Consider the following 27,864-nt stretch of genomic DNA (forward strand, 5'->3'; position numbering starts at 1 on the left):
GCTCGTGCTATCTAACTATCAGCCTATTTGTTCATGTAACTGCCTGACAGTACAGAGGCTCACATTGGGTGCAAGTTCATATATGGGAATGATCAGTGAGAGATTCTTAGAAACTGCATAAAGCTAAGGGATTTCAAAATCACATATTCTCGCGTTTGCCAAGCTGCTCTACGTTTCTTTGTGCCGGCGTCGAAGATAAAGAGTCTGCAAGTGGATGGGTGCTGCTTTGGGGAAATATTTTCGATATCTCTGACTTTGTCTTGAAACTTTTGTTTGCCGCGGTCGCCCTACCAACTTCTCATGTGGTGAGGTGCCTCGGCTTAGGAATGTGAGCTTGGATTACTTACAGACCGAACATAACGACATCAACGATGAATGTGGTACCAACAAAATATATCCACCGAGCAAATTCTTCAAAAGGATCCCGCTGCTAGATTCCCTTGCTCTGTCGTTAAAGAATTTTTTTTAATTTTAACACTTTTTAAAAACTAATTTTAAATCTAACACTGCCTGTTTTTTTAAACTAATACTTTTGGCCGCGCCTATTACCCTGGCGTGGCCAAATGTCTGTGCCGCGCCATGCATGGTGACGCAGCCGCGGGCTAACGTGGCGACGACCGGAATCGCGATCGTTGACGTGGCAGGGCTCTGCCGCGCCACCGATCTTGGCACGGCAGTGCCGCGCCAGCCGCGCCACGGAGCATGGCGCGGTTGGGCCAAATAAATATCGCGAGCGAGCCCGCCCGCCACCAGCGCCCGCACGCGCCTGCTCCCGCCCACGCCGCGCTTGCAAGCGCCCGCGCCGGCCGCGCCACGAACGCCGACGCGTCAAGGTCGCCCGCTCCTAAGGTACCTCTCTCTCGATTTTATGTTATTTTGATCATTATTGTTTTAGGATAATTAGTGATTTAGGATAGTTAGGGTTTTATGATTGTTATTGATTTATGATAATTTGTCAAATTTAGGATAGTTAGTAATTTAGGATAATTAGGTTAGTGAATTTGTTTGTGATTTACGTAGGTAGTTTTTAGGGTTAAGGTTGTGTGTTCTATAATAGTTAGGATTTTGAGTTTAGGGATTAATTAGGTATTTATTATTTCGTTTATAGTTAGTTATTTAGTTAGGGATTTTTGGTATAGATACTAGTTTATAAATGTGGGTACTTACTAGTGCGTGATACGTTGAAAGCTCTAGTTTGGTTTTGGTGAATTGATAAAACCCTAAGTGCTAACCTAGTTTATTAAGTGATCATGAGATAGATAGCACACTTCAAGTGGAGAAGCTAATGAAGATCATAGCATGACAATGGTGATGGCATGGCGATGATCAAGGACTTAAACTTGAAAAGAAGAAAGAGAAAAACAAAAAGTTCAAGGCAAAGGTATAATTTGTAGGAGCCATTTTGTTATGGTGATCAAGACACTTAGAGAGTGTGGTCACGTTTAGGTTTGATAGCCATACTATTAAGAGAGGTGAAACTCGTATCGGAATACGGTTATCAGAGTGCCACTATATGCTCTAACTCATTGTATGTGCATTTAGGATCTAGTGGAATGCTAACACCCTTGATAATATTTGTGAAAATATGCTAACATATGTGCACAAGGTGATACACTTGGTGGTTGGCACATTGAAGTAAGGGTGAAGAAGTTAGAAGTGAAAACAGAGGAGATGCCAGCGTCGGTCAAGTGACCGGACGCTGACTGCCTGAGTCCGGTCGCGTTGACTGACGGTACAGAGGCTAGGGTTTACCACCGGACGCTGGGCTGTGTCCGGTCGAGGTGGACCGGACGCATCCGGTCGAGGAAAACCGATTTTTGACCCTTACTGTACTCGACCGGACGCTGAGACTCCAGCGTCCGGTCAGTTTTGCCGAAGCGTCCGGTCAGCTTCGTGGCCGTTGAAATCTGACGAACAGCATTTGAAGCCAGTGACACGTGGCGTCCATCAGTGGACCGGACGCTGGGTCCAGGGTCTGGTCAGTTGGACCGGTGCGTCCGGTCAGAGCGCAGTGTGCTCAGTGAAGGGGTATAACAGCTCTATTTTGTGGGGGCTTCTATTTAAGCCCCATGGCCAGCTATGGCTCATATCTTTTGCCATTTTCATTGACATAGCAACCTTGTGAGCCTAGCCAAAGTCCTCCCACTCATCTCCATCATTGATTCATCATCATAGTGAGATTGGGAGTGATCCAAGTGCATTACTTGAGTGATTGCATCTAGAGGCACTTGGTGTTCGTGTTTTGCTGTGGATTTCGCTTGTTACTCTTGGTGGTTGCCGCCACCTAGATGGCTTGGAGCAGCGAGGATCGTTGAGCGGAGGTGGTGATTGTCTCCGGCTCCGATCGTGGTGATTGTGAGGGGTTCTTGACCTTTCCCCGATAGAGCGCCAAAAGGTACTCTAGTGGATTGTTCGTGGCTTGTGTGATCCTCATCTTGTGTTGGTTGTGCGGCACCCTATTGAGGGTTTGGCGTGTGAAGCAAATTAGCGCGTGAACCTCCAAGTGAGTGAATCGCCACAATGAGGACTAGCTTTCCGGCAAGCAAGTGAACCTCGGTAAAAATCATTGTGTTCATCATTGATTCTGAGGTGATTGGTCTTCATTGTTATTCATCTTCATATTCTTTCATCTACACAGTGGTATAACCCTCTTGATCACTCTCTTTACTTTATCGCAAACTAGTTGACAAGCTCTTTAGTGTAGCTAGTTATGAGAGCTTGCATGCTTGGTTGGTGTGGCTCTTTAGTTAGCCTTTGAGAGCACACTAACATAGGGTAGTGTCATAGCTCTTGTGTGAATCGACACTATCTAAACTAGAATTGTGGTAGGTGGCTTGCATTTTGAGTAGGCTAGCGCAACACTTGCTTCGCCTCATAATTGTCTAACCATTTGGTTAAGTGTTGTTGTAGAAATTTTTATTAGGCTATTCACCCCCCCTCTAGCCATTAGGACCTTTCAAGTGGTATCAGAGCCGAGGTCATTGTTATTTGAGGCTTAACAACCTTCAGTGTTAAAATGGCTCAAATCAACAATACCAAGAAACCACCCTAATTTGATGGCACAAATTATCCTTATTGGAAGTCAAAGATGACCACACATATCAAGTCAATCAATAGAAATGTGTGGAAGGTGGTAGAAAGTAAAATTGAGATTGGTGATCCGGAGAATCTCACCGTGGCCGAAGAAGTACTTCTCGAAAACAATGATATTGCTCTAAGTGCTATTCAAGATGCAATTGATGAGAGAACATTTGAGCAAATCAAGAATATTAAGATGGCTCATGAGGCTTGGAAGAAGTTGGAAGAATCATTTGAGGGCATTCAAGCCGTGAAGGGTGCAAAGGCATACATCCTTAAAGAAAAGTTTGTAAGCTTTAAGATGAAGGAGGATGAAAGTATGCCAGAGATGTTCCATAGGCTTCAAGTGCTTATCAATGATCTCAAAGCACTTGGAGAAGAGGTGAAGGACAAGGACTTCTCCCACAAGTTCTTGAGATGCTTGCCTTCAAGATTTGGTATATTAGTCACCATTCTAGTGAGAAGTGGTTTGGACACCATGACACCAAACCAAGTGTTGGAAGACATCATGACCGATGATACATATAGAGATGATGATGAGAAGAAAGAAAAGAAGGAGAAGAAAGATGAGAAGAAGGATGAGAAGAAGAAGAGTGTGGCATTCAAAGCCACATCATCCAAGGGCAAAGCTAAGCAAGAAACATCAAGTGAAGAAGATGAATCTTGGGATGATGATGATGATGAGAAGATGGCTCTATTTGTCAAAAGATTTGGCAAGTTCATGGTGAAGAAGGGCTACCGTGCTAGAAGAAAGAAGTCTTCATCTAAGAATAAAGAAGAGTCAAGAAGGTGCTTCAAGTGTGGAAGCAAAGATCATCTTATCGCTCAATGCCCATACAATAGCGACAATGATGATGACAACAAGAAGAACAAGAAGGAGAAGAAAGAGAAGAATGACAAGATGGCCTTCAAGAAGAAGAAGGGTGGTTCATATGTAGTCACTTGGGATAGTGATGCTTCCTCAAGTGATGATGATGATGATAGTGATGATCACAAGACCACCAAGAAGAAGGTTCTTGCAAGCATTGCCATCAATGAGAAGCCTTCTCTCTTCGAATCTTCATCATGCTTCATGGCTAAGGCCACTAAGGTACACTCTTGTGATGATGAAAGTGATGAAGAACATATTGATGATAATGAACATGAAAATGATAGTGATAGTGATGATGATGAACCTACTAAGGATGAATTATTTGATATGCTAGAGGATGCTAAAGAACACTTTGACATTAAGAGAAGGGAATACAAGAGCTTGAATAAGGAGGTAAAAGCCCTTAAGCAAGCCCTTAATGAGCTCAAAGCAACTCATGAGAAGCTAGAGGTAGCCCATGAGAAGCTTGGCAAGGCTCACAAAAAGCTTGAAAAAGCTCATTCCACTTTGCTTAATGAACAAGATAAAAAGAAGCATGTTGAAACGTGTGATGTAGGTGTAACTTATGATTTAATTGATACATCACTATCTATGCCTATCATCGTTGCTACTACTAACCCTTCTTGTAGCACTTCCACTTCTACCTCATCTAGTAGTGATGGTCTCACTTATGATGCCTCACTAGTGGTTGAAAATGAGAACCTCAAGAAGGATGTCACTAAGCTCACTCACACCTTAGCTAAGGCTTATGGTGGTGAGGACCGCTTGCTTATGTGCTTGGATAGCTAAAGAGCTTCTCTCTACAAAGAGGGATTGGGCTATACCCCCAAGAAAGGCAAGGTGGTCTTTGCTCCTCACAAGACAAGTTTTGTGAAGAATAATGATCGGTTTTGCACTAGTTGCAAGCAAGTTGGTCATAGAGAGCATGAATGCACCAACAAAAGAAAAAATGCTAATGTATCATCCATTAAGCTTAATTCTTCCTATATGCTTGTTAAGGGTACAAATGGTGTGAAGGCTAAGTTCATTGGCAAACCATGGATGGGCTCAAAGAAGAAAGCCATTTGGGTGCCAAAGAGCTTGGTTACTAACCTTCAAGGACCCAAGCAAGTTTGGGTACCTAAAAGGAATTGATCTTCTTTTGTAGGTCAATTACAAAGCCGGAGGAAGGCATTGGGTTCTTGATAGTGGGTGCACTCAACACATGACCGGTGATGCAAGAATGTTCAACTTAATCAACACTAATAGCAATGATGGTTATGATAGTATCACATTTAATGACAATGGTAAAGGCAAGGTCAAAGAGCTTGGTAAGATTACAATATCCAATGACTTGAGCATATCCAATGTGTTGCTAGTAGAGAGCTTGAATTTCAACTTGCTATTCATGGCTCAATTATGTGATCTTGGATTCAAATGCATATTTGGAGTAGATGATGTAGAGATCAAAAGTGTAGATGGCTCTAACTTGATCTTCAAAGGCTTTAGATATGAAAATCTATACTTGGTTGATTTTAATGCTAGTGAAGCTAGATTGTCCACATGCTTGTTCACTAAGTTTAGCATGGGTTGGTTGTGGCATAGAAGGCTTGGTCATGTTGGAATGAAACAATTGAATAGATTGATTAAGCATGACTTAGTTAAAGGCTTGAAAGATGTTGTGTTTGAAAAGGATAAGCTTTGTAGCTCTTGTCAAGCCGGCAAACAAGTTGGAAACACCCATACTAAGAAAAGCATGATGAGCACTAGTAAAGAATTTGAGTTATTGCACATGGATTTGTTTGGGCCAACTCAATACACTAGCATTGGTGGAAATAAATATGGCTTTGTGATAGTGGATGACTACACTAGATACACATGGGTATTCTTTCTAGTGGACAAAAGTGATGTGTTTGCAACATTCAAATCATTTGTCAAGGGCATTCACAATGAGTTTGAAACAACCATCAAGAGAGTTAGAAGTGATAATAGTAGTGAGTTCAAGAATACTAGAATTGATGAGTTATGTGATGAATTTGGAATTAGACATCAATTCTCGGCCAAGTACACACCTCAATCAAATGGCCTTGTTGAAAGAAAGAATAGAACACTTATTGATATGGCAAGGTCTATGCTTAGTGGGTACAATATGAGTCAATCTTTTTGGGCCGAAGCTATCAACACGGCTTGCTATTGTAGCAACCGCCTCTATTGTCACCGATTGAAAGAGAAGACACCATATGAGCTCTTGAATGGTAGAAAGCCCAATATTACATATTTTTGGGTTTTTGGTTGCAAATGCTATATCTTGAAGAAAGGTATAAGATTGGGCAAGTTTGATAAGAAATGTGATGAAAAATTCCTACTTGGTTATTCCACTACAAGCAAAGCATATAGAGTTTGGAATTTGGATAGTGGTACTCTTGAGGAAGTTCATGATGTTGAATTTGATGAAACCAAGGGTTCACAAGAAGAGAATAAGAACTTGGAAGATGTTAGAGGCATTTAACTTTCAAATGCCATGAAGAACATGGATATTGGTGAATTGAGGCCTAGACAAGTGATTGATGATGAAGATGATCAAGTGCAAGTGCTCTCCAACTCAAATGTGTAAGATGATACAAATCAAGGTAGTGCAAGTGACTCTCATGACATTGATCAAGATCAAGTGGCTAGTACATCATCTCAACCCAATGATCAAACAAGTGCAAGTAATCAAGTTCCAATCCTTCAACCAACAAGTATTGTAAGAGATCATCCTTTGGATACAATCATTGGTGATATTTCAAGAGGTGTTCAAACAAGATCAAGATTGGCATCATTTTGTGAACACTTCTCATTTGTGTCATTCATTGAACCAAAGAAGATAGATAAAGCTTTGAAGGATGTTGATTGGGTCAATGCTATGCATGAAGAGCTAAACAACTTCACAAGAAATCAAGTATGGGAAATGGTAGAAAGACCAAAGGGATACAATGTGATTGGAACCAAATGGGTCTTTAGAAACAAGCAAGATCAAGATGGGATAGTAGTAAGGAACAAAGCAAGATTGGTAGCACAAGGATATACATAAGTTGAAGGTCTTGACTTTGGAGAAACATATGCCTCGGTTGCTAGATTGGAAGCAATTAGAATCTTGCTAGCCTATGCTTGTGCCCACAACATCAAGCTCTATCAAATGGATGTTAAGAGTGCATTTCTCAATGGCTACATCAATGAAGAAGTATATGTTGAGCAACCTCCCAGTTTTGAAGATGACAAGAAGCCCAACCATGTGTACAAGTTAAAGAAAGCATTGTATGGCTTGAAGCAAGCACCTAGAGCATGGTATGAGAGATTGAGGGATTTCCTACTCTCTAAAGGGTTCACCATGGGCAAGGTTGACACCACTCTTTTCATTAAGAAGATTGAAAAAGATCTATTTGTATTACAAATCTATGTTGATGACATCATATTTGGATCAACCAATCAAGAATTTTATGATGAGTTTGAAAAGATGATGGCTAATGAGTTTGAAATGTCCATGATTGGAGAGTTGAGTTACTTCCTTGGTCTTCAAATCAAGCAATTAAAGAATGGTACATTTGTGAGTCAAGGCAAGTACATCAAGGACATGATCAAGAAGTTTGGCATGATTGATAGCAAAGTCATTAGCACACCAATGAGAACCAATGGCAACTTGGATAGTGATGCAAGTGGAAACATGGTAGATCAAAAGTTGTATCGGTCTATGATTGGAAGCCTACTCTATGTGACCGCATCAAGGCCGGATGTCATGTTTAGTGTATGCATGTGTGCAAGATTTAAAGCCTCACCAAGAGAAAGTCATTTGAAGGCTACAAAGAGAATTTTGAGGTACTTGAAGCATACACCAAATATTGGCTTGTGGTATTCTAAAGGAGCAAAGTTTGAGCTAGTTGGTTACTCCGACTCGGATTATGCAGGATGCAAAGTTGAAAGGAAGAGCACCTCGGGCACTTGTCAATTGTTGGGAAGATCACTTGTTTCATGGCCATCAAAGAAGCAAAATAATATTGCATTATCAACCATCGAAGCCGAATACATATCCACCGATAGTTGTTGTGCATAAATACTTTAGATGAAGGCCACTTTGAGTAACTTTGGAATTAAGTTCAAGAAAGTGCCATTGCTATGTGACAATGAGAGTGCAATCAAGCTAACCAACAATTCGGTTCAACATGCAAGAACAAAGCACATTGATGTCTGCCACCATTTCATAAGAGATCACCAACAAAAAGGGGACATTTGCATTGAGAGTGTAGGCACCAAAGATCAACTTGCCAATATATTCACCAAGCCATTGGATGAGAAAAGGTTTTGCAAGCTAAGGAATGAGTTGAACATATTGGATTTCTCAAATATGTGTTGATGCACCCCCATTTACATGACATGCCTCTCCTTCGAGCAATCCAAGGTAAAAGTTGATTGGCATGGCATACATCCTTGCTAAGGACATGCTTTGTGCATCTAGTCATATTTTCAATCTTATTAGGACCTTTCAAATGGTTCTATTTCATTAGGCTCATTCATAAAAATCAAACGAATTTGATGTTTATATGATATCACTATTGCTTCTATGCTTAATTTGATCTAGTGATAGCATACAACATGTTTATGGGCTTGTAAACCTAGTGTTTAATCTAGAAAATAAGCTCTAAGTGTTTAACTCAACATGGTACAAGATAACCCTTATTAGGAGGTGTGAAGAAGCTTGTCCTTGGATCAAACCAAGTTAAATATCTTTGGCAAATAATCTAGATTGGACCAAATTTGGGAAAATGATCATCACCCCATTGATTGACATTAATAATCTCGACCCTACAAGTAATACTATCTACATTTAGAACCTTTGTGGCCATTGATGACAAAGGGGGAGAGAAACAAAGATATGGGGGAGAGAAACAAAGATAGTGAAAAAGGGAAAGAAACATAGATATCTTGACATATGACATAGGGGAGAGATATGAAAAAAGGAAAGGGATCAATTAAAATTTTGAGCACACAAGTAAGGGGAGCAAGCTCATGAACTTGTATGGTGCATTTGTATGTGCATTTCATATGCTTGCTTGCATGGCATAAGTATTAAATTTAAACATCCATGCTTGTGTGATGAATGTTAGTTGTAAGATTGAATAATGAAATAAAATCACTAGATAACTTTCATTTCCAAATAAGTCTTTACAAGTGGTATGTTTTCAAGTGATATTGAGCTAACCATGGTGTTAAGGATGGTATATTGGTGCACTCCAATTGGTATCACGCTTCAAAGGTCCATCTCTTATACCTTAACATCATTTGGTAGACATTGACTTCTATATTTCCTATCTAAGCATATGTACAAGTCAATCCAAACTCTTAGCACATATGTGGGGGGAGCAATTGCTACCATTCAGGATTCATGAAACTTGTCCATATCCTTTTACACATAGTAAATATGCTTGGGCAAGCAACATGGATTCAATTGAATTTTAATTCATATCTTTGTATAAGGGTTGTCATCAATTACCAAAAAGGGGGAGATTGAAAGCGCTAGTTTGGTTTTGGTGAATTGATAAAACCCTAAGTGCTAACCTAGTTTATCAAGTGATCATGAGATAGGTAGCACACTTCAAGTGGAGAAGCTAATGAAGATCATAGCATGACAATGGTGATGGCATGGCGATGATCAAGGGCTTAAACTTGAAAAGAAGAAAGAGAAAAATAAAAAGCTCAAGGCAAAGGTATAATTTGTAGGAGCCATTTTGTTATTGTGATCAAGACACTTAGAGAGTGTGATCACGTTTAGGTTTGATAGTCGTACTATTAAGAGGGGTGAAACTCGTATCAGAATACGGTTATCAAAGTGCCACTAGATGCTCTAACTCATTGTATGTGCATTTAGGATCTAGTGGAATGCTAACACCCTTGATAATATTTGTGAAAATATGCTAACACATGTGCACAAGGTGATACACTTGGTGGTTGGCACATTGGAGCAAGGGTGAAGAAGTTAGAAGTGAAAACATAGGAGATGCCAGCGTCGGTCAAGTGACCAGACGCTGGATCCAAAAGCACCGGACGCTGACTGCCTGTGTCCGGTCGTGTTGACTGGCGGTACAGAGGCTAGGGTTTACCACCGGACGCTGGGTTGTGTCCGGTCAAGGTGGACCGGACACGTCCAGTCGAGGAAAACCAGTTTTTGACCCTTACTGTACTCGACCGGACGCTGAGGCTCTAGCATCCGGTTAGTTTTGCCGGAGCGTTCGGTCAGCTTCGTGGCTGTTAAAATCTGATGAACAGCATTTGAAGCCAGTGACACATGGCATCCATCAGTGGACCGGACGCTGGGTCTAGGGTCTGGTCAGTTGGACCGGTGCGTCCGGTCAGAGCGTAGTGTGCCCAGTGAAGGGGTATAACGGCTCTATTTCGTGGGGGCTTCTATTTAAGCCCCATGGCCGGCTATGACTCATATCTTTGGCCATTTTCATTGATATAGCAACCTTGTGAGCCTAGCCAAAGTCCTCTCACTCATCTCCATCATTGATTCATCATCATAGTGAGATTGGGAGTGACCCAAGTGCATTGCTTGACTGATTCCATCTAGAGGCACTTGGTGTTCGTGTTTTGCTATGGATTTCGCTTGTTACTCTTGGTGGTTGCCGCCACCTAGATGGCTTGGAGCAGCGAGGATCGTTGAGTGGAGGTGGTGATTGTCTCCGGCTCCGATCGTGGTGATTGTGAGGAGTTCTTGACCTTTCTCCGGTGGAGCGCCAAAAGGTACTCTAGTGGATTGCTCGTGGCTTGTATGATCCTCATCTTATGTTGGTTGTGCGGCACCCTATTGAGGGTTTGGCGTGTGAAGCAAATTAGCGCGTGAACCTCCAAGTGAGTGAATCGCCACAACGAGGACTAGCTTGCCGGCAAGCAAGTGAACCTCGGTAAAAATCATTGTGTTCATCATTGATTCCGAGGTGATTGGTCTTCATTGTTATTCATCTTCGTGTTCTTTCATCTACATGGTGGTATAACCCTCTTGATCACTCTCTTTACTTTATCGCAAACTAGTTGACAAGCTCTTTAGTGTAGCTAGTTATGAGAGCTTGCATGCTTGGTTGGTGTGGCTCTTTAGTTAGCCTTTGAGAGCACACTAACATAGGGTAGTGTCATAGCTCTTGTGTGAATCAACACTATCTAAACTAGAATTGTGGTAGGTGGCTTGCATTTTGAGTAGGCTAGCACAACACTTGCTTCACCTCATAATTGTCTAACCATTTGGTTAAGTGTTGTTGTACAAATTTTTATTAGGCTATTCACCCCCCCCCTCTAGCCATTAGGACCTTTCATACGTCGATTTTGATGACTTCATGAAGTTTCGTCAAATGCTTATATTCCTAGTGAAGTTGTTTATGTCACTAATGCGTGATATGTCTGTTAATGTTACTTTGAATATATATATGTGCTTTCATATTGTGTTCGTATTGCATAACAAGTAGTTTAAAATTTACAATGCTACATAATGTTAATTTGAATTTTGTTAATTTGAATACTCTAATGCTTAGTTTATCAATTTGTAATAGGATGGTCCCTCCCACGCAGCACCTGTTGTACCCTGTTCTTGAGGTAGAGTACGACGACCAGCACCGAGCACAAAACTTGAGTGGCAATGATGCAGAGGTGGCCTTGCCTACTTTGAGGCCCCGCACGCACACCAGGGCGCACTAGTGGGACGAGCGTTATGCGCCGTATATACGGCGTGCCGGCTTCCTCGAGCTTGTCCGTGTTGTCAACCACAGTCTTCCGCCCCTTGACCCAGCACTACTTACTACAGCTGTAGACAAGTGCGAGTGCATTCTTTGTACGTAAACTTTTTTGTAACAAATTTGAGGCAACTAACAGTCATTCTATTCTTATAACAGGTGGAGGCCTAAGACCCACATGTTCCACCTACCTTGTGGCGAGATGATCTTGACCATGCAGGATGTGAAGGCTATTTTTGGCCTTCGGTTGGGGGGACTTCCAGTGACAGGGATAGTTGACAACGATCACTGGAGGGAGATAGTGGCTCAGTTTACTGGCTTTCTTTCACCGGACGATGAGGCTTCCAAGAAAAATAAGTGAGAAATTCAAGCCTATTTAATACTTGCATTGCTTTCCTACAGCCATCGGATCTCATTTTCTTTGGTAAATTTTAGGAAAACTTCCGGTGTTTCGTCATCCTAGATCACGGAGCGCTTTGATTACTTGGACCCATAGGCTGATGAGGCTCAGATCTACAGGTTCGCTTGAGTGTGGCTCTGGCACTTTTTTGGTGCTTTCCTCTTCCCAAATGCCTCGAGAAACACCATTAGTTGGATCTTCCTTGACATACTACGCCAGTCATTGAAGAACATAGCAGTGTACAGCTAGGGCAGCGTAGTCCTAGCATGGACATATCGACAGCTATGCGTTGCCTGTCGTTGCACCTTAGGGTATGCGAACCTTGGAGGTTGCTCATACCTACTCCAGGTTTGATGTTGGGAACGATGGCCCATTGGGAGGCCTCTTAATACTGGTTTACCGGTAAATACTTTGGTTCATTATATTCTTCGATATGGTTACATATGATGAGTTTATTAATGGCTAATTCATTATTGTGTTCAATGCAGCAATGGAACGGGCATGATACACTCCCTACAGCTCTGTTTATCTGGACAGAATCAGAGTTAGTTAGAGGGAATGCGAGGTGCAAGTATAGGGAGTACACGGACAGTCTCGACGTCCTGACACAGCACCAGGTTATGCTCTCTTTACTATCATACCTGTGTCTTATTCGATCTACACTATATCACAGCCTAACTCAATTACGAAATGTTCAGGTGCATTAGTGTCCTTGGGATGCTCCAGAGCTCCAGTATTATCTCAGTCCTGTCACTAGGGATGAGTCAGAGGAGTATCGATGTAATGCCCCTCTTATTTTCTTTCATGTGGTCAAGATTCACTTACCTATCAAGGTTTGCAGATAGTTTGGAAGAATGATAGGCTGCCCACCACCGATTTACTCCACCAACCAAGGATTGCACGGGTGCGTTATCGATTAATAACAAAGCTATAATTTAGAGGTGTGTGTGGTATAACTAACATCGTTTTGTTGTAGATATGACCGCAGGAAGAGATACAAGACCAAGGATTGGCGCGTGACACACAACGCACACATCCACTTGTGGGAGACCAGGGAACGGCAGTCGATCCATGCGGGTCCTCCACACGACCAGCACACCTTCAATGAGTACCTGCGCTGGCTTCACAGGTCTACGAGGACACATATCAAGCCCCCATACACTGAGGAGGCGATTGATGAGGACTCGGAGGAAGATGTGATCGAAGATGTGTACGACGTTACCACTAGAGAGGACACACAGCTACAGAGAGCCCCCCTACAAAGATACGTGGTAAGATACTTGAATAGTATAATTTGTTATCCATTTGATATTAAGTATGTATATTAAAATTGTTCAACAGTGTTTCTATACCCAGGCGACACAATTGTCGAGGCTGTCCAACGAAGCAGCATTTCGACTTCACGAGTCTAGAGGGCAAGGGTCAGGTGTTCTCGAGGCTTTTATGGAGGTAAACATAAACTAGTCCATTCCAAAATTATTTCTTTAGTGTATATACGTTTGGAAAATGCATTAACTTTAACATCTATTTATGCAGAAGATGAAGAAGAGCTGTAGGAAGCTAGCTCAAAAGCTAAGCTGCATGGACACTCCTTATGAGGAACCGCCACTCCCGACGCGGTCGGGTGGCACGTCTTCAGCCTTTTTGAGGACACCAGCCGGCTCTTCTCAGCCGGTGACAGGTGCCACTTCCGCGGTGCGTACACCACCACATCATAGCGCTGGGAATGACCCTGTGAAAGCATCTAGGCCCCTAGTTGGATTTCGGTAATTAATGTCAATACAAGATTACTATGACTAACGTGTTTTTTGTAGAGGCAATTAAGTTAGGTCATGGTAATGGAGATCGACTGGGCAATCTAGTTTGTCATGCCCCTATGATGGAAATCGTTTCAGTTTTCAAAGGATGGACGACAAGGTTAAGGATAACTAGTTCTAAGTGTCAATTGAAGTTGGAGAGACACTTAGAGTAGTTTAGGACTTTGTTTTTCCTTTGGCCATACTATGAAGGGGGTATGAATGGGTAGCTTGACCTAGTTGACTCTAGTGAGTTAGGTGTGGTGCACACTTGTTAAAACTAGCTCTAGGTAGCTCCTATGAATGCCTAAGATCCTTTGGAGCAAACTTCATTCACATATGATCGAGAGTTGGAAGTGAATGGAGGGTCAAATATTGACCGGACGCTAGCTCCGGTGCGACCGGACGCTGGCCGCAGAGTCCGGTCAGTTCATTTGACTAAGGAGAACAAGTCTGGTGTGACCGGACGCTGGAAGGTCAATGTGACCGGACGCTAAGGGCCAGCGTCCGGTCGACTCTAGTAAGGGTCAAGACTTGAGAAAGTGTGACCGGACGCGTCCGGTCAGTGGTGACTAGACCCTGAGTATCCAGCGTACGGTCGATTACAGTAAGCATCCAAGAGCGACCGGACGCGTCCGGTCAATACTGACCGGACCCTAACAGCGTTCGGTCATCACGTGAAAACTGTTGCGCGGGTTGAACTGACCGGAGCGTCCGGTCAAAACGATCGGAGTGTCCGGTCACCCCGCAGAAGCTCATAACGGTTCGTTTTTCAGGCTGCCTTATAAATAGAAGCTCCACTCGTGAGTGGAGTGACTTTTGCTCATTCCAACAACTGAGAAACACGTTTGTGAGTGCCAAGAAGAGCAAGGTCCTAGTGAGGTGTTTGTGATTTGAGAATCCAAGAGTGAAACCTCATTAGTGAATCAAGAGTAGACAAGTGTGCATCCATCTTCTCATTAGGCTTCACGTGGTCAAGTGAGAGTTTGTGCTTGTTACTCTTGGTGATCGCCATCACCTAGATGGCTCGGTGGTGATTGGGAGCTTGGTGATCACCCAGCGGAGCTTGTGGGTGACCCAACTCAAGTTGTGAGCGGCTTTGGGTGATTCACCGCGACGGAGTGCCGAAGAATCAACCCGTAGAGAGCACTTGATCCTTGCGCGGATCAAGGGGGAGCTACACCCTTGCATGGGTGCTCCAATGAGGACTAGTGGAGAGTGGCGACTCTCCGATACCTCAGCAAAACATCGCCGTGTTCCTCTCTCCATTTACTTTGAGCATTTACTTTGAGCATTTACTTTGAGCAAATTCAATACTTGTCTTTACATTCATAGAATTGCTATGCTAAAGTAAGTTTGGAACATAGGTTGCAAGTCTTTGTGCGTAAATTTGATAGAAACACTTTTCTAGGCACAAGGGGTTAATTGGGCTATCCGTAGGATTTGATTATTGCAAGAAAATTTAGAATTAGCCCAATTCACCCCCCCTCTTGGGCATCTTGATCCTTTTAATTGGTATCAGAGCCTCGTGCCCACATTTTTAAGCCTAACTGCTTAGAGCAAGATGTCTCACGGGGATGGACCTCCTCCTATCTTCGAGGAGGATGATTTTTCATATTGAAAAATTCGCATGGAGGCTTACCTAGAAGCTCTAGATGTTGGAATTCTTAGAGCCGCCTCTCAAGGGTTCCCAACACCTAAGAATGCTGCACAACTTCAAGGCGATGAAGTAAACTATGAAAAATGGAATGCAAAGGCTCGCAACACCATCTTTAGAGGCCTTTGCAAAGATGTGTTCAATCATGTAAGGAACCACAAAGACGCCCATGCACTATGGTCAGACGTTTGTGCGCTCTATGAGGGAACCAAGAGTGAGCATGAGGAACGCTATCATCTTGTGATTAAAAAGCTAAATTCTTTTGAGATGCTTCCCAAAGAAAGTGCTAATGAAATGTATTCTCGTTTAAATGTTCTTGTAGAGGAAGTCAATAGGCTTGGACTTACTCAAATGTCACCATCCGATGTTGTGAGAAAGATCTTGAGTATCCTCCCCATTGACAAATATGGGCACATTATGACCATGCTACATTAAGGTGATCTTTCCACCGCTACACCAACATAAATCTTGGGAAAGATCAATACTCATGAGATGTACATGCACATCACGCCACAAGATAGCTCATCCTCTACAAAGAAGAAAGAGAAGGACTTAGCATTCAAAGCTAGCCAAGATAAGGGCAAGGCAAGACTTGAGTATAAGAGCTTAAGTGATGAAGATGATGAAGAAAGTCTTGCTCTCATGGTGAAGAAGACCGCCAAGATGCTAAAGAAGCTAAACAAGAGTGGCATCAAGTTTGATGGCAAGAAGAAGAAGTTCTTTACTAGCTCAAGAAGAAAGTCAATCTCCGAGATGGATTGCTACAATTGTGGCGAACTTGGCCACCTAGCTCATCAATGCACAAAGCCCAAGAAAGACAAGCTCAAGAACAAGGGCAAGAAAGATGATTCAAGTGATGAAGATGAAAAGAAAAAGAACAAGCCATACAAGAAGAGAGATGGCAAAAAGAGAGACTTCTACAAGAAGAAGAAGAGTAGCAAGGCCTACATTGTCGGTGATTGGCTCACGGACATTGATTCATCAAGTGGATCATCCGATGATGAGAGTGACAATGAGAAGGTGGCCGCCATTGCTATTGATCTTGCATCCTCACCGCCACCATTGCCATCATCCTCTACACACCTATGCCTTATGGCCAAGGGTGAATGCAAGGTAACTAAGAGTGATGATAGTAGTGATGATGAGCAAGCTAGTGATGATGATAGTGATAGCGATGATGATTCACCCACATATGATGATCTTGTCAAAATATTAAGAAAATACACTAAGATCATTAGAAAGAGTAGAGCTACAAATGAAAAACTTAATGCTAAAAATGATTCACTCTTAACTAAGTGTGATACATTGGAAAAGGCTAATGATGAGCTCAAAAAACAAATGACTCTATATCATCCAAACTTAAGGAGCTCAAATCTTCTAAGAAAGAGCTTAAAGATAAACATGATAAACTTGAGTGGGTGTACAATGAGCTTATCATTAGTCACAACAAGCTAAAAGATGAATATACAACTCTAAAGATCAATTATGATACCCTTGTTATTGCACAAGAATTCTTACCAAATGAGCCACATGTTGCTACTAACCATGTTGTTAAGATTGATATAGCTACCTCATGCGATGATTTAATTGATGAGAGCATTGAGCATGGATCTAGTAGCAAAGGCAAGCAAGTGGTTGAGTGCAATGACTATGATGAGTATGTCAAGCTCAAGAGTGACCATGAGAAGCTCATGAAAGATCTTGAAGAGATGAAAAGTCACAACACCATTGTGCTAGAAACTCTTGATCATGACAAAGAGTTGATCCTTGAGAATAAGAAGCTCAAAGAAGAAAACAAGAAACTCAAGGAAGAGAAGAACAATGATATTCTCAAGGAAGAGAACAAAAAGCTCAAGATGGAGAAAGAGCATCTCAAGGTGGGATTGAGCAAGTTTGCTAGAGGCAAGCATCTTTAAAGTAAGCTACTCATGAATACCATCATAAAGATGGATAGAAGTGGCATTGGATATATGGCAAGTGTAGAGAAGAAGAAGGCTCAAGCTCAACACCAACAATCAAAGCCAAAGAGATGTTTTGAGTGTGGACAAGAAGGCCACTTTGCTCATGAGTGTCAAAATCCACCACCACAACCCTTGCCCAAATATGCTAGACCCTTTGCTTTCAATACTCACTACATGCTTAGAAAAGATTCTAGTGGAAAGATGAAAGTCATGTTCTTAGGACCCCCCAACAAGAGTAGGCCTAAGAAGGTTTGGGTGGCTAAGTCACTTGTTGAGAAGGTGAAGGGCCCTCAACAAGTTTGGATCCCTAAAGCTTGAATCTCTTATGTGTAGGTGAACTACAAGACCAGTGGAAGTCATTGGGTTATTGATAGTGGTTGCACTCAACATATGACCGGTGATCCTCGTATGTTCACCTCACTAGATGAAGAGGTAGATGAACAAGAGAAAATAACATTTGGAGATAATTCAAAGGGCAAGGTTAAAGGATTGGGCAAAGTGGCAATATCAAATGATCATTCCATCTCCAATGTGCTCTATGTTGCCTCATTGAGTTTCAACTTGCTATCCATTGGGCAATTGTATGATCTTGGCTTCCAATGCTTATTCACCAAGAAGAAGGTTGTTGTATCCAAAGTAGATGACAAACAAGTGATATTCAATGGATTTAGATACAACAACTTATATCTAGTTGACTTCACCTCCGAAGATGCAAACTTGAAGACTTGCCTATTCACCAAAACAATACTTGGGTGGCTATGGCATAGAAGACTTGCTCATGTTGGGATGAGCTCACTCAAGAAGCTTATGAAGAATGATTTGGTGAGAGGGTTGAAGGATGTGAAGTTTGAGAAGGACAAGCTTTGTAGTGCATGTCAAGCCGGCAAGCAAGTTGCAAACACTCATCCAACCAAAGCTTTCATGTCAACCACAAGAGTGCTAGAACTCCTACACATAGATTTATTTGGACCAACAACATATAAGAGTTTGGGAGGAAATCTCTATTGTCTTGTGATTGTGGATGGGTGTTCTTCCTTCATGACAAATCCAAAGTTGCATCTTGTTTCAAGAAGTTTGCCAAGAGAGCTCAAAATGAATTTGAAGTGAAGCTCAAGAAGATAAGTGACAATGGCAAAGAGTTTGACAACACAAACATAGAAGCTTATTGTGATGAAGTTGGAATCAAACATGAGGTCTCCGCAACCTATACTCCTCAACAAAATGGTGTAGTTGAGAGGAAGAACCGGACTTTGATCACTCTTGCAAGGACAATGCTAGATGAGTACAACACCCCTGAAGCTCTATGGGCGGAAGCAATCAACACTGCATGTTATGCATCCTACCGCCTATTTCTTCAAAAGTTCCTTGTCAAGACACCATATGAGTTGCTCAATGGGAAGAAGCCGGACGTCTCCTTCTTTAGAGTGTTTGGTTGCAAGTGCTACATCTACAAGAAGCGGCAACACCTAGGGAAGTTTCAAAGACGTTGTGATATAGGTTTTCTTGTTGGTTACTCATTGAAGTCCAAAGCATATAGAGTATTTAATCATGTCACTGGCTTGGTTGAAGAAACATATGATGTGGAATTTGATGAATCTAACGGCTCCCAAGGAGCACATGGGAATCTTGATGATGTAGGTGATAAACCATTGAGGGAGGCTATGAAGAACATTCTGGTGGGAGACATCAAGCCAAAAGATGATGTACAAGTCATTAACCAACTTTCTTCATCAAATGTACCATAAGATGGTGAAAAAGATGGGAGAGTGGAAAATGAAGATACTCATATCTCTCATGAGCAAATGGTGGTACAAGCACAAGATGTTGATGCTCCACAACCTCCTCCTCAAGTGGTTAATAGAAGAAACACACCTCTCCTACAAGATCATCCACAAGATCTCATCATAGGGAGTCCATCAAAGGGTGTGATGACTCGATCTCAAAAACTTACTTCATTTATTGCTCATCACTCTTTTGTCTCTTGCTATGAGCCTACCAAGGTAGAAGAAGCTCTTAAAGATCCGGATTGGATCAATGCCATGCATGAAGAGTTGAACAACTTCACTCGCAATGAAGTTTAGACTCTTGAAGAGCGACCAAAAGGTGCAAGAGTCATTGGAACAAAGTGGATGTTCTGCAACAAGCAAGATGATCAAGGTGTTGTTGTGAGGAACAAGGCAAAACTAGTTGCAAAGGGGTTCTCTCAAGTTGAAGGTTTGGATTTTGGAGAGACCTTTGCACCGGTTGCAAGATTAGAAGCCATCCGTATCCTTCTTGCATATGCATCACATCATGAAATGAAACTATATCAAATGGATGTGAAAAGTGCATTTTTAAATGGCTTTATAAATGAACTAGTCTATGTTGATCAACCTCCCGGGTTTGAAGACCCTAGATATCCTAATCATGTTTATAGGTTGTCCAAGGCACTATATGGGCTTAAGCAAGCCCCAAGAGCTTGGTATGAGCGCCTTCGGAACTTCCTCATTGAGAAGGGCTTTACCATTGGGAAGGTCGATACCACACTATTCACCAAGAAGCTTGATGGGCATATCTTCATTTGTTAAGTATATGTTGATGATATCATCTTTGGATCATCAAATGAAGACTCATGCAAAGAATTTGGTGAATTGATATCGAAGGAGTTCGAGATGTCAATGATTGGTGAACTTACATTCTTTCTTGGTTTTCAAGTCAAGCAAATGAAAGAAGGCATCTTCATCTCTCAAGAGAAATACACAAAAGATCTTCTCAAGAGATTCAAGATGGATGAATGTAAGCCAATCAAGACACCAATGCCTACAAATAGACATCTCGACCTAGATGAGGGAGATAACCCGGTTGATCAAACTCTCTACCGTTCTATGATTGGTAGCTTATTATATTTAACCGCATCTAGGCCCGACATCATGTTTAGTGTGTGTATGTGTGCTAGATTTCAAGCTAGTCCTAAGGAAACACATTTAATTGCTGTAAAAAGAATCCTTAGGTATCTTAAGCACACACCAAGCATTGGCCTTTGGTATCCCAAAGGAGTTTTATTTGAATTAATTGGCTATTCCGATTCGGATTACGCCGGATGCAAAGTTGATAGAAAGAGCACATCCGGAGGGTGCCATTTGCTTGGTAGATCACTTGTGTCTTGGTCCTCCAAGAAACAAAATAGTGTGGCTTTGTCCACCGCCAAAGCGGAATACATTGTCACGGGTGCTTGTTGTGCACAAATATTATACATGAAACAAACTTTGCTAGACTATGGAGTAGTTCTAGAGAAAGTATCTCTTTTGTGCGACAATGAAAATGCGGTAAAACTTGCAAATAATCCGGTTCAACACTCTCGCACCAAGCATATAGATATCCACCATCACTTTCTAAGAGATCATGTGGCTAAAAATGATATATCACTAGAAGGTGTAAGATCCGAAGATCAATTAGCGGATATCTTCACTAAACCGCTAGATGAGGCTACATTTTGTAGATTACGGAATGAGCTCAATGTACTTGATTTTAGTAACTTCACTAAAAAATTGAGCTTGTGTTGTCCCTTGCATTCATTGTAATATACAACATGTTTAATTTGTGGCAATGCATGTAGGGCTTATCTAACATGGTTAAGATAACCGCCCAAAAGCGTGTGAAGAAGCTTAACCTTGGACCAAACTTGACAAGCAACTAGATTTACTTACAAGTAGTGCATATGCATGAATGTTGTTTTGTTGTTTTTGTTCCATTTGCCCTCTTGTTGCCTATTTTCTTAAAAAGAATTATAGCCTAAGGCAAAATATTTTGAAAAATATGAGGGTTTGAGAGAGGTTACTCACATCAGCCCCAATTTGTGTTTATTTGGATCTTATTTAAGTTGGGACTTGATTGGGAACATGCAGCGTGAAGGAAGTTTGAAGATTTGCTGGAAAAGGTGCACCGGACGCTGCACCGGACGCTGCAGTCCAGCGTCCGGTCAGTTCACAGGAGGTGAACTGCTGGTGAAGGAGTGACCGGACGCTGCGTCTGTGCATCCGGTCAGGAAGGGTTCAGCGTCCGGTCGATAGAAGGAAGACCAAGTTGTACTGATCGGACCCTGCCCGTGTCCGGTCATGGACCACCGGACGTGTCTGGTCTCGATTCTAGAGGATTTGGACCTCTCTGGAATTGACCGGACGCTGGGTGGTAGTGTCCGGTCGCTACCACCGGAGCGTCCGATCAGTGGATCTCGCACGGTTTCAGTGGATCCGTCACGTGTGGGGAACTATTTAACCGCAGCCGAACCTTGTTTCGCCCTTCACCTTGCCTTGCCCTAGCCAGCGCCACCGCCTCCTACACCTCCACTGCTCGCCAGCCGCGCACCGCCATGCTACTGCCTCGCTACGCCACTGCAACACCGCGCTGGCCACCTTACGCCCAAGCTCGCCGTGCCGCCGTCCAGCTAGCTCTGCCCGAGTCTTCCCACGCGCCACCGCACCGACACAGCTCGCGCACCACCGCGCTCGCCTGGCCCTCTCGCCACCTCACCGCCCAAGCCGAGCCCGCCGAGTTCTTTGGCGCCGTTGCCGAGGCTGCTGGTCATCACACCGTGTGCCCTTGCCCTACCACCTCCTTGATTGGTAAGGCAAGAATTTTTTTCAATCTTGATATCTACAATTGTGACCTAGATCAAATTTTCAATGCACTGATTTCCCATTGCATTCAGGGCTTTTGACCTAACCCTAGCCGGTTCCGAGATTCCCCGCGCGACATCTTATCTTTTCTCGGATCACTGATCATTAGGTAGAAAGCCATTTGATTCAAATTCGCATCTACATTGCTTTCTCTATTAGGGTTTCGCATCTATTAGACATATGGTATTTATTTGTATATCCATCTATTCTATCGTGCAGCGAGTCAGTTCCGTTATGGTTCTTCTAGCAGTTGGCAGTCAACTCGGAGCCAAGCTCGCGAGTAAGGATCAAGGCCAAGCCTCGAAAGCGGTAGTTTGACAGTTGATCTTCATTAGCGGCAGTTCACCATCTTGTCAGTTCAGATGGCTCGCACCAAGAACGTTGGTGGTGGCCCAGGTGATGATGATCGGAGGCCCCCACCTCGCCAGCCAGCCGGATCGAAGGGCAAGTCAACCAAGCAGGTGACATCTAAGAAGTGGAAGTACCCCGACACAGAGACAGCGAGAGCAGCAGCTATTGCAGAGGCCGCAGAGCATGCCAAGAGAGGTGGTGCCCGCAGCGGAGTTGTCATTGCAGATTAGCTAGTTTCACCAGTAGTCAGAGCTGCGATTGAGGAGGTTGAGCGTCATCATGGTAGTCCAGCTGGGACTACCATGTTTGTAGGATGACGGGTTGCCATTGAGGAGGGTCCATCAGCACAGCAGCAGCCCCCACTAGTAGAGCCTCAGCTACCCTAGGAGACTCAGGAGGGCGAGCAGGCACAGCAGACCTAGGAGGCCGAGGAGACAGAGCTGGCACCCTAGCTTCACCGCTCTGGACGGACCCATGTACTAGTCTCATCGAGGCCGCCGACATAGCAGAGGGGATCACGTCCTCCACCTAGACCACAGGGTCCACCTCCAGTGGTACACCTCGACTTGAGGGCTGCTACCACCAGGTAGGTTCAGCAGCTGCGTTTTGTTGAGTTTGAGGTTTGGTTTCCTTCGAGGAGGGATGAGAGAGCAGCTGAGGGTTTCTACATGCCACTGTAGGAGGATTTCTACAATGCTTATCTCAATAGTGGGGTAGTGTTCAGATCTTAGAGAGTCTGTCAGATAGAGTCTATTGTGGCAGCAGCCAGAGAGAGCATTTGGCCATACTTATCATATTTGCCAGGACTGACAGATTTGATTGGACGAACGGGAATATATGTACCATCTTGGGTTTGTCAGTTTTATGCTTCACTCTTCATCGATCCACATCACAGGTTTATTCACTTTGCTTTTAGAGGCAAAGACTATAGAGTGATGAGTGGCAGGGCCAGAGAGATACTGAGGCTACAGGAGCAGCCTATCAAGATGCATGAGGTTTGTTATGGATAGTAGGGGCCTCCCAGGTGTCCTCATGGAGGGCAGGTGCCCCTATAGATTTAGTGCGCCATTGCTTCAAAGAGTCCTTTGGTGAGGGGTCGAGCAGGAACCCTAGTGACTTGACTCCTACAGTGAGAGTGCTAGAGGCCATCATCAGGAGGACACTACTTCCCAGGTTGGGATATAGGGAGGGCCTGACTCGCTTACAGCTCTGGCTTCTCAATGCCATCATGCAGCAGACAGTATTTGATATCTGGGATCTCCTGCTTTCAGAGATGGAGGACACAATAGCTGAGGGATTCAAGGGTCGTAGGCAGCTTCCCTATGCTCACTAGATCATGTTCCTCATCCGCAGAGTTGTGCTTGATAAGCCCCCTGGTATGATGGATGAGTATACAGGTGCCACCACAGAGTTCCCAGTTTACAACCTGTCATAGAGGATCAGACACACCACTCCTCAGGCACCCAGACAGCCTAGCTGTCGTCCTAACGTGTCAGAGTCCGCAACTCAGTAGGATGAGATCATCATAGGGATTGCAGCCACTAAGGAGGAGGAGCTTGAGGCACAGCAGGAGGTGAGCGAGTACAGTGACAGCTCTGACGACGACTACCAGCCTATACCTCAGATGCCTCCACGCAGACACGATGCAGAGGCCGGTAGCTCCAGTTCTGCTCCACCTACTCCGCAGACAAACCCCGCTCTCATTGCTATTCTTGAGTGGATGCAGCAGGATCAGACACGATAGGCACAGGAGACAGCTGCCAACTTCACACAGTTTCAGGCTTGTCAGGATGAGTTTTAGCGACAGCAGTAGCTCCTTCAGCACCAGCAGTTACTTATGCAGCAGCAGCTCATGGGATTCATGCAGCATGTAGTGACAGCCATTGGGGTCCCACTGCCATAGCCTTCGCCCCAGCTTGCACAGCCTCCTACCACTTCGACGACTCTAGCAGTACAGCCCAGTGGGCTCTAGAGTCAGGGACAGCCTCCAGCTCAGTTTGCTTCACCTCTTGTATAGGTGTCCCAGTAGTTAGCCTCACCCATGGTAGCCCTGTAGTTCACTCCACTTCAGACAGGCTTCACACCAGAGCAGTCTTCCTCGCTATTCGTGCCTAAGACGTCAGTCTCCAGGAGTCTTAGAGCATCCTTCAACGAGTTGACCGGCATGCCTACTCCACCTCATATGCATACCACCGGTCCGTCTACAGTAGCTCTAGTCATAGTGACTACTCAGAGACTCCCCTCATCTGTCGCCTTGTCAGATCTTATGACAGACATACTAGCAGCTTCACAAGCAGCACCAGCCCCAGCTCAGACCCAGACCACTTCAGCGACACTTCCTGCCATAGAGGGTCAGTCAGTTCAGAGCTTAGGGTCAGATGATGATGGTGCCCAGTTCCAGCTTGCCCCACGTTCTTCAGCGCCCAGCTCGTCCGTTGTAGCCCCGCCGACCGACCCTTAGGTTTTGGTGTTTGACGCCAAAGGGGGAGAGGGTGTTCGAGTATGTAGTCTCAGGGGGAGCTACATTTAGGGGGAGCTAGTTATATAGTATTAGCTTATTATATACATTTGGAGTTTTATTTGTGTGATACACTATTACTTATGCATTCGTGTGTTTACTTTCATGCATACTATTATATATATGTGACAGTGCTATCTACGTGATTGTGATATATGACATGTGTGATTTCTACTTTGCATTATCTATATGTCATATCACTTGTGTTATGCTCATTTGCTTTTGCTTCCGCGTTTATACTTCAAAGCAAATGAGCTTTGTTACTTGTACTCATGCTTAATTCATATCCTTTGAGTACATTGTATTGGCTTGGGTCATATAAGCTTGCCTAACTCTTTTGTTCTTATCGACAAAAGCTTATATGAACCAAGCCCATCAAAAACCTCACTCTTTAACATACTCGAGGTGGTATTGTCATCAATCACCAAAAAGGGGGAGATTGAAAGCATCTAGGCCCCTAGTTGGATTTTGGTGATTAATGTCAATACAAGATTGCTATGACTAACGTGTGTTTTGCAGAGGCAATTAAGTTAGGTCATGGTAATGGAGATCGATTGGGCAATCTAGTTTGTCATGCCCCTACGATGGAAATCGTTTCGGTTTTCAAAGGATGGACGACAAGATTAAGGATAACTAGTTCTAAGTGTCAATTGAAGTTGGAGAGACACTTAGAGTAGTTTAGGACTTTGTTTTTCCTTTGGCCGTACTATGAAGGGGGGTATGAACGGGTAGCTTGACCTAGTTGAGTCTAGTGAGTTAGGTGTGGTGCACACTTGTTAAAACTAGCTCTAGGTAGCTCCTATGAATGCCTAAGATCCTTTGGAGCAAACTTCATTCACATATGATCGAGAGTTGGAAGTGAATGGAGGGTCAAATACTGACCGGACGTTGGCTCCGATGCGACCGGACGCTGGCCGCAGAGTCTGGTCAGTTCATTTGACTGAGGAGAACAAGTCTGGTGTGACCGAATGCTGAAAGGTCAATGTGACCGGACGCTGAGGGCTAGCGTCCGGTCGACTCCAATAAGGGTCAAGACTTGAGAAAGTGTGACCGGACATGTCCGGTCAGTGGTGACCGGACCCTGAGTATCCAGCGTCCGGTCCATTACAGTAAGCATCCAAGAGCGACCGGATGCGTCCGGTCAGTACTGACCGGACCCTAACAGCGTCCGGTCATCACGTGAAAACTGTTGCGTGGGTTGAACTGACCGGAGCGTCCGGTCAAAACGATCGGAGCGTCCGGTCACCCCGCAGAAGCTCATAACGGTTCGTTTTTCAGGCTGCCTTATAAATAGAAGCTCCACTCGTGAGTGGAGTTACTTTTGCTCATTCCAACAGTTGAGAAACACGTTTGTGAGTGCCAAGAAGAGCAAGGTCCTAGTGAGGTGTTTGTGATTTGAGAATCCAAGAGTGAAACCTCATTAGTGAATCAAGAGTAGACAAGTATGCATCCATCTTCTCATTAGGCTTCGCGTGGTCAAGTGAGAGTTCGTGCTTGTTACTCTTGGTGATCGCCATCACCTAGACAGCTCGGTGGTGATTGGGAGCTTGGTGATCACCTGGCGGAGCTTGTGGGTGACCCAACTCAAGTTGTGAGCGGCTTTGGGTGATTCGCCGCGACGGAGTGTCGAAGAATCAACCCATAGAGAGCACTTGATCCTTGCACGGATCAAGGGGGAGCTACACCCTTGCGCGGGTGCTCCAACGAGGACTAGTGGAGAGTGGCGACTCTCCGATACCTCAGCAAAACATCGCCGCGTTCCTCTCTCCATTTACTTTGAGCATTTACTTTGAGCATTTACTTTGAGTATTTACTTTGAGCAAATTCAATACTTGTCTTTACATTCATAGAATTGCTATGCTAAAGTAAGTTTAGAACATAGGTTGCAAGTCTTTGTGCGTAAATTTGATAGAAACACTTTTCTAGGCACAAGGGGTTAATTGGGCTATCCGTAGGATTTGATTATTGCAAGAAAATTTAGAATTAGCCCAATTCACCCTCCCTCTTGGGCATCTTGATCCTTTCACCCTGCAACTAAGGACGACGAGGACGACAATGACGATGACCCCCTGGGCTTCCGCAGACAGCATGACCAGTGAGACGATTGGCCGCAGGACGAGATCGACATGTCTCAGCTAGATGGTGCCCCGCTTGATACCCAAGGAGCCTTATAGGTACTAACAAAGGTAGTTTCTGTAAATATGTAGACTACATGAACTAACGATCATAAAGAATTCTAAGTAATCGTGCATATCATATATTTGTAGGGTACGGGCCGTACACACCGGCAACGCGACCACACCGACGTTGGCTACACTCCCAATATGTTGCCAACAAATCCGAAGAGACATAGACGTCTAAGGGATCCTTACACTCCTGGGTCTTAGTTTGTTAGGTCGAACTATTATTGGCGTCAGAAATTTGTAGCCTTAGTTGGTTATGTTATGTCGGACTTATGTCAAACCAATGAAAATGTTATGTGGCAGCTTGTCAACTTGCACACAGACTTCATTTATTTGCTTCATATTCATTTCAATACGTCGCGACATCACTGCATGTGAGATTAAGTAGCAACTAGTTCGAAAACCGGTGGTCCTAGGATATCTCGACGCCGGTGGCCGGCGTCTTGCGTGAGGGGTCGAGGAAGCCGGGGTCCAGGGTCACGTCGCCACCGATCCTACAATATGGGGCCAAAAAGCCAAATAAATAAGTTCCCTTAAAAAAATATTCATTTCAATGCGATCCAATTTTTCGTAATCGATTAGTTAGCATGGTGGTTAACCGTATTATAAAAGACGAAAAAATATCATTGGCTTATCAAATTCTCCATTCGGCCGTGAA

The sequence above is a fragment of the Miscanthus floridulus genome, chromosome 1 (genome assembly GCF_019320115.1).
Source record: "Miscanthus floridulus cultivar M001 chromosome 1, ASM1932011v1, whole genome shotgun sequence".
NCBI classification, from domain to species: domain Eukaryota; kingdom Viridiplantae; phylum Streptophyta; class Magnoliopsida; order Poales; family Poaceae; genus Miscanthus; species Miscanthus floridulus.